We start from the raw sequence: 15937 nt of genomic DNA on the forward strand, positions 1-15937 counted from the left end.
TGTTGTTGTTGGTCCAGTAAGTGTTGTTGTTGGTCGGAATATTATTATAGTTCATCGTGTAAGTTGCTAGTGTGGAACATTTAAAAATTTAAAATTTAAAAAAAATTTTTAGTACACTTCTAAGCAAGTTAGGATTCTCTGCTTTTCACCACGTGAAAAAGCATCACATTTTCCATCCGAATCAACTAAAAAGTGAAAATTGATTTTTTGACACCTAAGCCCCCTTTCCGTAGACCAGGTCACATATGGTATTTGTTTGGTGTCACTTTTGAATTGAATTTTGCATTTTATTTTAAACTAATTTGAAAATTAAGTAACTCTCTGCACATCACCATCTAAATACCTTTCTAATGATATGTAATTATATATACCTTAGAAGTGTAGTTTAGCCGTAAAAGGGGTGTAAACAAAACATGTCTGCCTATTTATATATAAGATATCTATAAAATAGCGACCGGAAATAGCGCAGACTATTGACTACAAATGTGAGTAAAATAATTTTTTGCATCGTGTCACACATTGAGCAATACTGAGGTACTCGAAAAACTTAATTTTATACTTTGAAGTTACTCTGAAAAAAGATAATGATGGTCCACTGGCTATTGTACGTTGCTTTGTAGATTTACCTACGCCATACAGTCGCTATACTAGTTGCTCTGCCATCATTACAAGTATGATACATAATATATGTATGTATATCTCATAAGCTTTAGAGAGCGTTGCTGTTTAATCTAATGTAAAATAATTTTTCATATTCTTTTCCAAACATTGGGAGGTCAGTATGGAGAAACTGTACAGCTTCTCGAGCTTTTCCTTAATTCTTTAGTAACGCGTCAAAGTTTTGTAAATATGTAACACTAACAAACAATATTCACGTAGATTTATACCAAATACATATGTAGGTACATAAAGGTAAATGGGTAAATATGCTATCAGTAGAATGTGACTTCAGGCATTTCAATGTTACCACACAAAAGTTGTATAACCAAGCCGCAAGTTGGGTACTGAGCAAATCAAAAGTTAAATGCCACTAAAATCTGAGAATAGAAGTACCAAATGATAAAGCAAATAGCACAGTACTTAACAGTGCAAACCTAAATTTATGGCAAAATGGCACAGAAATGATAAACCAGCAAAAGCTGTTGAAATTTTAATAGGTTGTAAAGTCAACCAACTAAACCAACACAGCGAGAGTTAACAATAATAATACATTTTGTGGTGCTTATTTGAAATGCTAATTTTAACTTAAATAGACGAATTTATTTTTGAGTGCCTTCCAAAAGGCACTGCAGGTTTATTTGCCTATGAATGTGATTTATTTTTATTAGAAGGATTTTCGTACCTAAGCGCTGAACTGCGACAAAATATGTATGACTGTACTTCAGTCAAAAATAGCCAACAAAATAAAGCCAGCTTAGAGTTGGTTTAGTATTTGTACACATCGCTCACATTAAAACTAACTGAATTAACTAAATTTGAAACGGATTATAAAAGTTTGAGAATTTCGGTATATGAGTGTAATTTCATGCAAACCCTATGCAATAATGTGTGTATGCAGTGTGTGCTGTGCTTACGGTGACCATATTTTAGAAATAAAAAAACGGTTACCCATTCAATTTTCAGCGATGGTTCTGAGCTGAATAATAAAGTCGCCAGCAACATTCGTACGTAATAACTACTTATAAGCACAAAACTGCATCTATCGAAGTACTGTGGTGTCTTCTAAACTTAATTGAGAGATGTAAAAAGGCTGCTCTCCTGCAATAGAATACTATATGATCGTCTACTTTAAAACCCAGGCTTCGACTTAATATATGCAGTGTAACAATACTTCTTCGAAGGCAGCAATTCAAGTAAGATTGGTTCTAATCGATTTGGCTACGCATTGCTTAAAGAATTTAGTCTGGATCCCAGGCACAGATATATTCCCAAAAACAACATTGTGGACTAGCCGGCATAAAAGGGAACTATAATGGGAATATTCCTAAATACGACCACGTAATATACCACAATGGAGATTTCTGGTTGAAATGTGACCCGCTACATTTCAAATGTACTGTACCAGGCAACTTACCCTAAGTATTACCCGTAGAACAAAAGAATCTTTGCACAATCTTCATTTTCCATTTTTTACTACATTAATACGCGCACAAGCGAAGGCATTTACATAATAATAAAATACATAGTGAATGCACTCGCCTCGACAATGTAATATATGAAATGTATAAATGTCTGACGTCGTTTCAATAATCCACTTTCAAAGGACAATTTTTTAAATATAAATAAAGTCAAAGGACAGCATCATGAGAAAAAGGACTCTCCTTTGAAATAAAGTACGGATGGTCACCGTAAGTATAGTATGTAAGTACATAGATACATAGGACGGAAAGCGAGAACGAATGGACATACATAAGTGCAAACGAAATAAATTTTGGACACTACCCTAAAAGTACGATGAACAACAACAATTTTAGCAATAAACTTAGCAAACGCCTGGATTTATTTCAAAGGGTTCACTAAGAAAAAATTTTGTTTAATATAAGTAGTTAAATGAAGGAGTAAATTGTTGGAATATTTGATAAATTAGTTGATTTTAGGTTATGTCAGTATATGAACATTAGATATCTTTTACTCAATTATGTATATTTCGGTCAGTTGGTTTTTATTCGTTTTCATTCCACTTCAATTCCATTCATCTTTGTTTCTTTCTAGTCATTTCAGCTCCGCTTAAATCATTGCATTCATTTATTTTATTATTTTTTAAGTTTTGTACATTTCAGAGTGAAAGTAGTTTCAAAATTGGATGCCACTATCTATGCACCCTGTATAAATGCATCGTATTGCTAACTTTGGACAAAAGTGGTGAAGAGTGTATTATAGAAGCGACATCGTATTTTATTGCACTCGTGAGGGTCAAGTGGACATCTTTGGTAAAACAACATTAATAAAAGCAAATAAAAGCAACAACAACTAACATAGAAGTAACAATATGAACCATGAAATGAACACTTCAATTTTGGACACATGAGTAAGGATGAACAATTGGGGAATGTAGAACAGGTTGGTCATCCAATTTCGTTGTAAAAAGAAGGCAAATCAAACACAACAAAAAAAACATAGCTTCCAAGCAAGGTGTAGTTTGCGTTTCTTCTTTTTCTATATCTATGGACAACAAGTAACAAAATGTTCGAATTTATTCGACACGTTGTCCGGAAGTTGAAAAGCAAAGCTCTGAGCTCTGCATTTTTCTTTCTTTCGAAATGGTATTTTAAAAAATGTTTGGAAATGTTGTACCAAAAATGTTAACAGTAGGTAGTTTCCAAAGTAACAATGGAGCGGAAAACATGGAAATTCTCACCATACGGCAGATAGCAGTTATTTGGCTACGAAAACCTAATAAGTGCAGAAAATGTAAAAAGGAAGATAAACAAATATATGTAGGGCGCTTACACAGTTCCTATTGCTTGGCAGCGTTTCTCCTCCGAAGTGGGATGCGCGCCTTGAAATTGTCAAATGAGGGGGAGGGACCTGTAGTTTATGCCGTCTCCGAATGGTTTTGTTGAGAAAATTGTTTCATGGAAGAAATATTTTCGGAGGTTTTCCATTGCCTCAGGGCATATCAAACTTGGGTCAGGTAGAATAGGGAGATGTTCTAAAGTAAGATGAGGTCATATGAAAAATCTCTAGTCGCGCGCACTCTTGCCAACACTTGCTACTTTGAACTAAGTTGGCAATTCAAGAGTAAATTTATCTCTGGACATACGAAGACCACACTCCATAAGTCACTCATCATGCCCGTGCTGGTATATGGCGCAGAAGCATAGACAATGTCCACATCCGATGGCTATTGGAGAATTCGAGAGAAATATTTTGCGCAAGATCTTCGGCGAGTACCGCAGACAATGGAACGATGAGCTGTATGAGCTTTACAACGACATCGACACAGTGCAGCGAATTAAAATAAAGCGGCATCGCAGGCTTAGCCACATCTTTCGAACGGACACCGACGTACCAGCTCTGAAAGTATTCAACTCGCTGGTCATAGCAGATCAAAAGGGAGGACCCCACTGCGATAGAAGGACCAAAGACCAAAAAAGGAGGTACATATGTAGACCATTTCTTGTAATTTATGCTAAACTTAGTATTTGTACTACTGTTTTATATTTTGATTTGTTCACCTCGAATAACCGAGCTTTGCCCGGAGTGCATATACTTTTTAAAGTTTTCAATATTTGGATAGCTTTAAAAAAATATTTTGGAAAAAAAAATTTTATTAACTTTATTTCCTTTGACTGCTCGAGGCAAATATTTTTACTGCAAAAATATAAAAATAATTCCCCATTTTAAAACTCAAGTCCGCACAAATCGTATACACACAAAATTCTATTATGTCAAATATTGATGCATCTTTGTTTCTCTGCTGTCGAAAATTGCACAAATCAAACAATCTAAAATTTTATGATTTATTTGACAAGTATACAATTCGACAAGTGCAGCAAACAAATTCACACATATACTACATACATATGTACATTAGAGTGGTCCAAAAAAAATTTTTTCCAAGATAGGGCTTGCGGCACCTTCCAAAATTTTTCCTCTTAGCGGAAGAGGTGCTGGCAACAAACCTTATGTTTGTAAGCGTAAATTTAGAGGATGCTCATAATGCTCATATTTTATTATAGAAGTATTGCGTTCATATATTAATCAAATAATTGGTTAAGTAACCTAAGAACATTTCAAATTTAAATTATAAAAAAAAAATATCATAAGCTTCAGTTGTCATGGCAACAGCACCTTTTTATAAAAATCACCCATATTTTTGCCAGTTTTACAGCGATCCAAACCGAAAGTTGGTATAGATATTTAAAATATTAAAGGCAAAAAGTTAAGGGGTGCACCGTTTTCTAGGATGAAAAACTTTTCCCCATACAAAAATTGGACCACTTTAATGCGCATACATATACATATCTATAAATTTTCCTGCCAGCAGCAGAATTGGAGCACAACGCATGCTTAATATTAAAATATCAAAGTTGCAAGTTGCACACAAAAAGAAGCGTAACAACTATTCAGGATCAGGAAGCGAAGAAGTTTTGCATCATGTAACTAATAGAGGATGCACACTTTTGAGTACATATGAAAATACATACATATGTACATATTTGAGTATGGATATGAAGCAGTTTCATGCACACAATACATCATTATGCAATCACAGTATGCAACACAACATATTTACATACAAAAAGAAAAACAAAATGCAAATATCACCAATAAAAACATCAGCAAAGAATCAACATCGAACAGCAAGCATTGTAAACATTAAGTAACAGCAGTAACTGTAAAGGAAATCGCCGACAGTACACACTCTTCTATTCAGTCAGCTACCACACCCCAGTTGAAATATCCCTAGCCCCTTTATCGCATACTTCACCGCCCCTACTTCAAGTGGAAGTCACAGACAACCTTGCTGCCGTCCGCTGTCGCTCGTGTATTACCATTTCCGCATTTAAGTAGCACCCAACAAATGTAACGTATACGTCCTTTAAACTTACTTCCTTCCTACGACGATGCGGCTAACTAGTATACTACAATACTACATAGTTAGTTATCCACTCCCGCCGCTCCTAACGCCAGCCCATTTGAATCGGCTATTGTTTGTTCAACGCAAACAATCCGCTTGTTTCGGTTCCTTCCGCTGTTCGCTCGGTGTGATTCTACTTCCTGCTGATTTGCTGGTTGAACAGTGGTTCGAATTGGTTATCCAGAAGTTTGATATATTTAATCGGGCTTCATTATGTAAAATATTATTCTTCTTGAATATCGTTGCAACCGACTAAGCGATTCTGCTTTAGTTTCTCACTTTTTATTATTAAGGTTCAAAGTGCATGCATTAAAATCGTTGACCTTTATTCATTTGCCATGGTCTTCGTCAAAATGTGGTGGTCTCATCCAAGGCTTTCTTGTACTTTTCATTGGAGTTTGTTTTTACGTGACGGGTTACAAAGCCAGCGCAAAACCCATTGCTGTGTGCAAAGTAATAGCAAGATAAAGATTACAATTAAGGTTTTTTAACCACTGAACCACATTTTATCTCAAATGAAATTGACAAGGCCCAACAGTTCCAACGTGATCTAACTTGTTTGTGCCGTTTCGACTGCAGGCCAGAATATCGATGCAGAAGGTGACAAATTTACTCCTGCATGTTATCGTCGGGGCAGCTTTTGTAGAAAGAGCTCATAAACGACAGTTCCTACACACGTTTTTTTCGCTTCGCACATTGGGTTTTCAGAAGCTGCTAACGACAAACTGCAATAAATTGTTTACTCAGCACAATATTGTCGTTTTCCACAAAAAAAAAAATAAATAAAAAATATTAGGTCATAAAAAATGAAATTAATTCCAGGAACCGAGAACGCGTTCGAGTTTTGGGTTAGTTCTGCACGAGCAAAAAGTCTTATGTCAAGAACATTCCCACAAAAGAGTCAAACTGGAACAAATGTATTGAGAGAATTTGTATCGGTATATGCGAACAAAACTCTCTCTCTGCTAGAAAAAAAAACGATAATTAATTGAGAAGTTAACAATAAGAATGAGAGGGGCATCTGCGTTTTGGGACGAAAAAATCGTTTCAGTAAGAACAGCGCCTTTTAATTCTAAGCCAGAGTAAAGCTGGTTCATTTCAACTTACAGTTCGTGCATCATTAGGGTGAACTGTCCATTTATGGAACAATTTTTCATTTTCTGTGCAAGAAAAGTTTATGTCTTATGTATTTCGCTGATTTTATTTGCACAGTTGTGTTTCAGTTCTTTTTGATTAATTTTAATACGTAAAGGCTTCAGATTTAAGAACCGCTATGAGAAAAATTTGGTTTTCGCTTAAAGTTTTAGCGAATATATCAGAAAGTTCCTGGGACTTTAGTTTTTTTAGAGAAATTTCCTTAGACTTGTGTTCCCGTTTTGTTCTATGTCAAAGCGTTCCGGAGACTTTTTCCCCATTTTGTTCTCTGAGAAATGTTCTCAAAAGTATTGTTCGCATTTTGTTCACTTTCAGAACGTACCGCAGGGTTATGTTTTTACACATATAAATCTCCTTTAAGACGTTCTGATTTCTGTTGTGATTCTCAAATTCTTGAGAAAACACTACGAGAACGATATTTCGTTTCGATCGTACCTTTTGTTCTCGGGCTGTGACCCTGGATGCCTCTACAACGGAGGGTATGAATCTGTCACACTCATAGGGAATCTTAACCTTTTATTTAATTTTGTAAAGAAAAAATATTTGGTAGCTCTGTTAGAGTAGTGAATTGCTGAAAGACAGTCATTTCCAAAACACTGTCGCTCTTACCCTTCACATTTTCCTCAGCTGCATTCAATACACACAATATTACCCACCATTTATTTTTTTATTTGTTCCAAGCTGTTGGCAGCATATTTTAGCGGCCAATAATTTTCGAACACAACTCGAATAGCCGGAAGTACTGCAACCGCTGTACAAGTGCGAGTAACTGCGGTTAACTGTAACTGAGAAGGAATTGCCTGCCACACAAAAAGTTGTATGCTGTGGAGTATACAGCGCAATGAAAAAATACGTAAAGAAAACTTGCACTGAAAACAAGGAAAATTTTATGTTGAAATTGAAGTTCATTCAAGTTGGTTATCGAATTTCTCACACTTTTGCAAAGTCAACGAAACTGAAAATATGAGTAGTTAGCAGCAATTTCAGCACAAATAAGCTGAGTATTTATTTGCAGCGAAATTTCGGTGAAGCACAGGAGCTGTTTGAAAGGAACTCACGTAGACAATGCATTGTACATTGCAATGTGTGCAAGTAAAATTTCAGAAATCTGATTTCTATGCTAAACGACTGAAAAGAAAAGATATTTCAATCATATGAAATCTTTAATTTGTGAATAAATATTTCGATTCGAAACGGAAATATACACTCAGGGAAATAATGCATAGTAAAAATGAATACTTTATATTTGAATATCATTTAAAAATGTTCGCACTAAAAAATAATATTTTCATAGAAAAATTTAGCACGCCCGTATTTGAATGTTCACATCTGAGTATGTATCGTAAAATTTTTTCGATTGAATTTTCCCAGCTAGCTGTAATGAGCTCCTAAGTTCATAAATCGAAATATTTTAAAATTGTTTGCTGTGGTAACGGTGAAATTAAAAACGTAAAATTTGTAAACTGTAAAACGCAAAAGTAAGTGGAAATGCGAGCCAGGCTACATGCCAGAAGGCGTAGCAAATTTTTTAAGAACTGCATACTGCCTTAAGGAATATATGACACACCTACGTCATTTTATATGGAATTTTTGCTTTTCATGAGAGCTGCATATTGACCTTAGGTTCTTTTGTGGCCACGCAAAACTTGCCACGACTTAAAAATAAACTACATAAACAAAAGTTATAAAATTTATTCAAAATTTAAAAAAAAATTCATAAAATATTCTTAAGAACTTCAACCATAACCGGAATTTTTGACGTGTATACATCTTTGGTTTCGATAGGGGTAAAATTTGCAAAGCTGTAACGCATAGCCCAGCAGAAAATTTCGAAGGGCTTAGCATGTGTATGCAGCAGGAAATTTTTAATTTTATTAGAAGCACCCTATGTTTACTTGCTATTGCAAATGGTTGCATACATTTAGGCATATGCAGAGTAAGAGGAAAAGCGATACATATGATTATTACTTCCGATTATGCAAAAACACCACGCAGTTTGTATGTACATACATTCATATGTATGAACTCATTTGTTGCAAATGGTTTTGATATTCGTAGCATGGTTTTAGGCACAGATTTGGTAGTCTATCGATAAAAAAGCAAGGTGGAAATTTTAAAAATACTGAAATAATTTTAACTGGGTCCGTTGATAGCTGATGAACATATCAGAAAATGTGTATATATACATACGTATGGATGATATACTAGCTCTGATCCAATACTTTTCATGTAAAGTCTTGTAAAAATGTCAAACAGCAGTATTACTCTATGAAGTGAGAGTAAGAAGTGAGTAACAGCAAAAAGTACGGGAACAAAAAAAAGCATCCAGTAAAATCTTGCAACTTCATTGTCTACACAACTCTCCAAAAATCGTTCTCATTACAGAATTTTGCAGTACGCGATCATTTTTCCCGTAACTTCCTGTAAGTTCGTGTAAAAAACTGTAAGTTCATTGAGTACTGCATCAGAGCTAATACAAGATTGCACAAAGAGAAGATGAGAGTAAGAGAAAATGCCGAACAAATGAATTTAGCTTTCCATTTTGCAAACAAAAGATGGAATGTTATATGTATTCATAAGTTTAATGTAAACCTAGCGACAGATGAAACAGAATCAAAGATCATATTCCTAAAAGAAAAACTAATTTTAGGAATTTATACAAATAGAAATGCTCAAACTACAAGCTCAAAAACAGTAACTGATGCGGTGTTTTCAAGATATTTTAACACCCTTGAGTCACAAGTATATACAAGTGCCATATTTTATCAATCATACCGATAATTTCATGTATAAAAAGAACCAAAAATGAAAATGAATAAAAAAAAATTAAATCAGCAAAATGAATAAAATTAAGCGAAGTACAGTATGTACATTAGGCTGTGTCATTTTTGACCAACTTTTTTTTTCAACTAAAAAACAGGCTGAAAACTTTCAAAGTTGCTCAAAAATAACACAGCCTAATGTACATACATACATACACAGTTCAAAGTTGACTCACCTTGAATTTCACCAAAATAGATTTGTATTAAATTATTCACACAATGAGATAGAAGCGAACGAACGATGGTACTAAAATACATACATATGTATGTATATATGTACATATGCGATAAAACCAAATTCAAATGGCATGCAACCACAAAAATGGCACGCACTTGGAACTTATGCTCTTCCAGGCATTTTTATTTCCAATCGCTTAGAAAGCACTTAGCACAACAATTCTTTCTTTGTACTACACTTTTAAAGCACATTTCTTCCCACTTCACACTTTCACTTTTATTAAACAAAACTATTGGCGAAACATTACTAATTTGCAAAAACTAATTAAATCACAAACAATTTACAATTAAATATCAATACACTTGAACGAACGCGTACCGACACCCACAACAGTAATTTGACGCGACAACAACCGATTTACAACTGAGCTGGCGAAGATAGACAAAGCAGCGCTGTTAGGGAGTTTGCGACTGCGGCGCAGCCACCCTCATATATAACTGTAGGAGTGTGAATGTATGTTTGTGTTACTGAGAGGAGCATAGCAATTAGAAAAATGTCATGTATACACAAACCTGTTGAAGAATAAAAATAGAGCAACGATAATATCATGCGAATAATTTTGAAGAAGGTGCAATATGTAACTAGTTGAGAAGTATTGCAAGAGTGTGAGGCAGTGTTGTCGTTTTAGTCCTTTGGTGGCTAGATTTAGCTAGCACATACTTTTTTTGGCCACATAAATTTAAAATTACCACTAGCCCTTTTTTTAGCCCTTTGGAGAATTTATTCATACCTGACGTGAAAAAATTGTATATGCTTAATATGACCTCATTTTTTTCATTTATGTAAGAGATGGATTTTTAAAGTAAGAAAGACTGTTATATATGCATATATGTATTGTATGTTCCTCACGTTCAAATACATACATACTGTAAAAGAGTTAGGGCTGTAAACTTATCTATTAACGAATTAACTATAGTTTAAAATAGAGAAGTTTACGGCCCTTAATATGCTTAATTTGATAAATGGCTCATTAAGTCCATTGACCGTGTATGTCTAGTGGTGTGATTGTACCAGCTGCTGGTGCGGCTTCAAAAACTACTTGAAATGTTTATAATTGTACCAGCATGCTGCAGCCGTGAGTGGTGAAAATAGCTAAATTTTCTAAGTAAAAACTATTTTGGCGTATATTTCTTGCACTATATGGGACTCTCTTTCTCTGATTTAAAATTAATTTCCGTAGCTTTGAACACACACCTTTTTAATGTAAATTTTCCATTCATTTTTGCTAAACCACCCATTCACTTCATCACAATTCAATTTATAAAACAACACAACACTTTGCAAATATTTTGCATGAATTAATTTACTCTCCAATAATTTTATCGCACTGGAATCAGTGAGTATTGTCTCAATGATGGAATGTCTCCTCACACTCCTGCAATACTTCTCAGCTACTTATTGTATCTTCTTCAAACTTATTCGCATGATATTTTCGTTGCTCTATTTTTATTCTTCAACAGGTTTGTGTATACATGACACTTTTCTAATTGCTATGCTCCTCTCAGTGACACAAACATACATTCACACTCCTACAGTTATATATAGAGGATGGCTGCGCCGCAGTCGTATACTCCTCAACAGCGCTGCTTTGTCTATCATCGCCAGCTCAGTTGTAAATCGGTTGTTGTCGCGTCAAATTACTATTGTGGTCGTCAGTACGCGTTCGGTCAAGTTTATTGATATTTAATTGTAAATTGTTTGTGATTTAATTAGCTTTTGCAAATTAGTAATGTTTCGCCAATAGTTTTGTGTAATAAAAGTGAAAGTGTGAAGTGGGAAGAAATGTGCTTTAAAAGTGTAGTTCAAAGAAAGAATTGTTGTGCTAAGTGCTTTCTAAGCGATTGGAAATAAAAAAAATTGCTGGAAGGGCATAAGTTCCAAGTGCGTGCAATTTTAGTGGTGGTTTTATCGCATATGTACATATGTACATACATATATATGCATATTAGCACCATCGCTCGTTCGCTTCTATCTCATTGTGTGAATAATTTAATACAAATCTAGTTTGCGGAAAGGAGAACTAAAATAATAAACATTTATAGAGCGGTTGGTGAACTTCCAGGTGAGTCAACTTTGAATAGTACTGAACGATACGAATACTATTTAAATGATTTTTTAATGATATCTGCAAATCGGGGATTTTAATTTTTAATTTAATAATAATATCGGGGATTTTGTAGAGCATATACAGTAACTAAAATAAATGACCACGTGTTGATTTTCTTCAAATATTCGTAATGCTTTTGAGCTAAATTTTTTTTTTGTTATTTTTATATAAAAATATCGTCTAAGCTTTAACCAAAACCGTGTAAATCACGGTTTCAAACTTTATACAAAATTTTAGAAAGTGCAACAAATTTCCATGAAAATTTCACCTTTTTATTCTGAATTTTTTTTAAATTTTAAGGTATGCAGTTTTATAGCCCATACAATTTTAATCTAATAAAGTGCAAGTTTCAAATGACTATTATAATTAATAATAAATTTATACTAAGTAATTTTAAATTGGTTGAAAAGACTTCTGCAAATGAAAAATACTGACTTTGAAGTTCCGATAATGGTATTCGAGGGGTGAGAGTTGCCGAAGGCGTTGATTTATTCTCGATTTAACAGTCATAATGTACTTGTGGTTGTGAGTTCTGACTGACAGTAAGTGTTACTGAATAGAACATATATGTGTTTATACGGTTTTTTCTTAGTCCGAAAATGAGGAACCGGTTTTTTTTTCGAATTGCCATTTTTCGAATAACTCGAAAACTGGGTGTCGAAAAAACGAAAATAAGCAAACACCCTCATATATACGTAGATGCCGTTGAAAAAGTTCTCATGAGCGCTTTAATCATAGAAAATGATATTGTGTATAAGATGATGGCTCAACTAGTTACCATTGCTTACTGACGGTGGCGTATAATACAACTCGCTAAACTGTCGATACTATCGTTAGTTTTCTAGCTCTAGTTCACAGTTCTTTAATTTACCTTTTAGCAAAAGCTGAATCAAAACTTTTTAGTAATCAGTTGAAGAAAACTAAGTAAACATAAACGTAAATTTTCCCTTCATCACACCAAAAAAAAGTGTACTAAACTTAAGCAAATGTAGTATTTAATTAAAAAACCACGATATTTTTCTAGTTTCGAGGAAAAACCTGCGTTTTTAAGTAATTTTTTACTTGAAACAAGTAAATTAATATTCTTGATATTAAATGAGATTTTACTATTTTTAAGGATATTGCAATGATTTTAAGTAAAAACCTGCCTTATACCTTTAAACAAGTACATTTTTCTATAAGTTTCGGCAATTGTTCTTAAAAAATAGGAAAAAATATTAAGTCTAAGTTGAGTTTAATGTGAGAAGATATTTTTTATTTTTCTTGGTCACGTAGAATGTTGTACTTGAAATTGTACTAGAAATAATTAAATTAATATCCTTGACCCGATATTAAATACAATTTTACTATTTTACAGGATGTTGGGACGATTTTAAGTAAAAACCTGCCTTATACCTTTAAACAAGTAAAAATTTCTTAAGTTTCGGTAATTCTTCTTAAAAATTAGGAAAAAATATTATTATCGTGAAAGCAATTTATGTGAAAAATGATTTTGATTTTTTTAATTTTATGTGGAAATTGACAGAAAATAAAAAATCATTTTCCATTTAAATTGCTGGTGAAACTGGCTGTAAGTTTAAGTTGAGTTTAATGTAAGGAAATATTTACTTCTTTTCATGGTCACGTAGAATCTTGTTCTAGAGATAAATAAATTAATATCCTTAGCCCGATATTAAGTGACATTTTACTACTTTTAAGGATATTGCGACGATTTTAAGTAAAAACCTGCCTTATACCTTCAAACAAGTACAAATATCTTTAAGTTTAGTAAATATTCCATAAAAATTAGGAAACAATATTAAGTCTAAGTTAAGTTTATTGTAAGGAAATTTCCTTAAAAAAATTTGAATTTTGTGCTGTTAAGACAAAGTTAATTGCTTTCCTGGCAAATGTCAGCTGTGGCGTCGCGTGAAGACTACTGCATCTAGTTCTTTATATGTATGTTATACCTCCCTATAAGCGTATGAAAGCGTCAATCCTAGGCGTTCCCCAAATTGTGCGGTGCCCAACAAAGCATCCCATTCGCCGATCACAAATGCGAAAATAACGTAAAATCTTCCAGCTGCGAGGCGGCACACACCCTGGGTTGCAGATGACATAATAAATACTCGCAAAGCAACGCAAAAATTGCCACATTTTCCGGAACGCCCACATTGACAATAGAAACAGCGTTTCGACAACAACAACAATTTACATGCAACAACATGCTGCAAGTTGTGTACTTTGGCTTTTAACTGGCAGCAGCGACCGTTAAGCGAATGATAAATTTCACAAATAAACAATTTCATTATTTGATTAAGATGCTACATCAACAATTTGGCAAAATTTCATTTCAGCTGACAACAATAGCATGCAAAAACAACAACACTACACATAAGCGCACTATTGTGGCGCAGTTGAAAGATTGCGCGGTCGCGTGTGCCTTGTGCGGCAAAATGTGGAACTTGCAGGCAGTTAATTTGCGAACAAGCAACGCCAAGTTAAACAAGCGAAAAGCGACAGCTGCATTTCGAGCCGAAGAGAAGTAGAAGGAATGGAATAATGGGTTAAAGAATGACATTTAAAACTAGATTCAACAATAGTTGCATGCTGTGTTAGCTAGTGCAACATCAAACTTGCCACACCAAGTGGCACGCGCATGTAAAGCCTTTTAAAAGAACTGTTGCGCTGTTACACCTTTGCACGTTGCCGTACGGCAAGTGGGTTTTTGCGTTTTTAATTAGAAGCAAATAATTCTGCGAAATTCGACAACAAAAAAAAAAATGCAGCATAGATTGCACAAAGAATGAATTGGCGGCAACGCATTGGTAAATGTCTCGCGGCGATTGATTTGCGTGTGGGCTGTATCAAGCCATTCAACTCATGTCAGTTGCCCATTCGCCCAATCGTGCCGACGCCTGCGTGCGTCTGATAGCTCGCAAATAATCGCCCCAAACGTCAAAGTTTGGCGCCCAAAGAGTCGATTCACTACATTTGCGGCGCGCCTGCGCAGCAGAAAAGCAATCGCGCAGTGCCGCAGACAACACAATCTTAACCAGTTCGCCAATTGACCACCGAAACAGGTCCATTCATGCGGCGCACAGTGCACCAACTCCATGCAAACAATGGACAAAGATTGAAGGAATTTTCTTAAATAAACCGTACACAAAGTTCTTAACGAGTTCGTGTTTGTATTAAAATAGTTTCTGTAAAAGTACTTTGTATTTGCATTTCAAATACTTTTCGCGTAAAGAATTTTGGTGTCAAATATTATTTTACAAGTATTTTTAAAATCTTCATTAAAGTCTGAGAAACCGATATTCTCTTAAGTTTTGATGTGAACTTTCTGAATTTTCTTCAGACAAAACCAAAACAATGCCAAAACTGGTTAAAACAAATAGTTAGAAAAAGAAATAAATAAGTTAGAAAATATTACCATTTACTTGCAAATCTAAAACCTTAACAACATCGCATCCGTGCACTGAGAGAAAAAATTTTCGAATTAAAAAAAATACGGATTTGAAGGAGAACCAACCCAACTCGTAATAAATTTTAGTATAAAAATTTTAGAATGTTTTTTAATATTACAACGCGCATTTTCTCTCAGTATGGATTACACACAGAATACAATATGTTGGACTAACAATAATTTCTAAGGTACAAGTCTATTTTTTGGTAACCAAATTACATACATATTATGTACGTATGTAGGTGTTAATTTCGTTTCCACAAAAGGGGACTTTTAGTAGCAGGGAAAAAATGTGAATTAAAGATTAACAAGATGAGTTATTTCGGTGGCAGCATCCACAATTCCAAAAAACGAAGAACAGTGTTTCCACCAGTTGTTGACTTTAGCAACTATTAACTACGCGCAATATAATAATATTAATAAGTAATATATTTCCACCACAACCGTGTTCGATGTTTTCATTAGCTTCTTTAAAGTCAATTCTAAGCATTTTTGGCTACTAAAAATGCAAAAAAGCACATTTCCGATGCCTTTCCGACCCTTTACCATCTCCTGACCGGTAGTCTACAAATTAGTCATCCTC

The sequence above is a fragment of the Rhagoletis pomonella genome, unplaced genomic scaffold (assembly GCF_013731165.1).
Source record: "Rhagoletis pomonella isolate Grant_MI unplaced genomic scaffold, Rhpom_1.0 Rhpom_scaffold_00007, whole genome shotgun sequence".
Classification (NCBI taxonomy): domain Eukaryota; kingdom Metazoa; phylum Arthropoda; class Insecta; order Diptera; family Tephritidae; genus Rhagoletis; species Rhagoletis pomonella.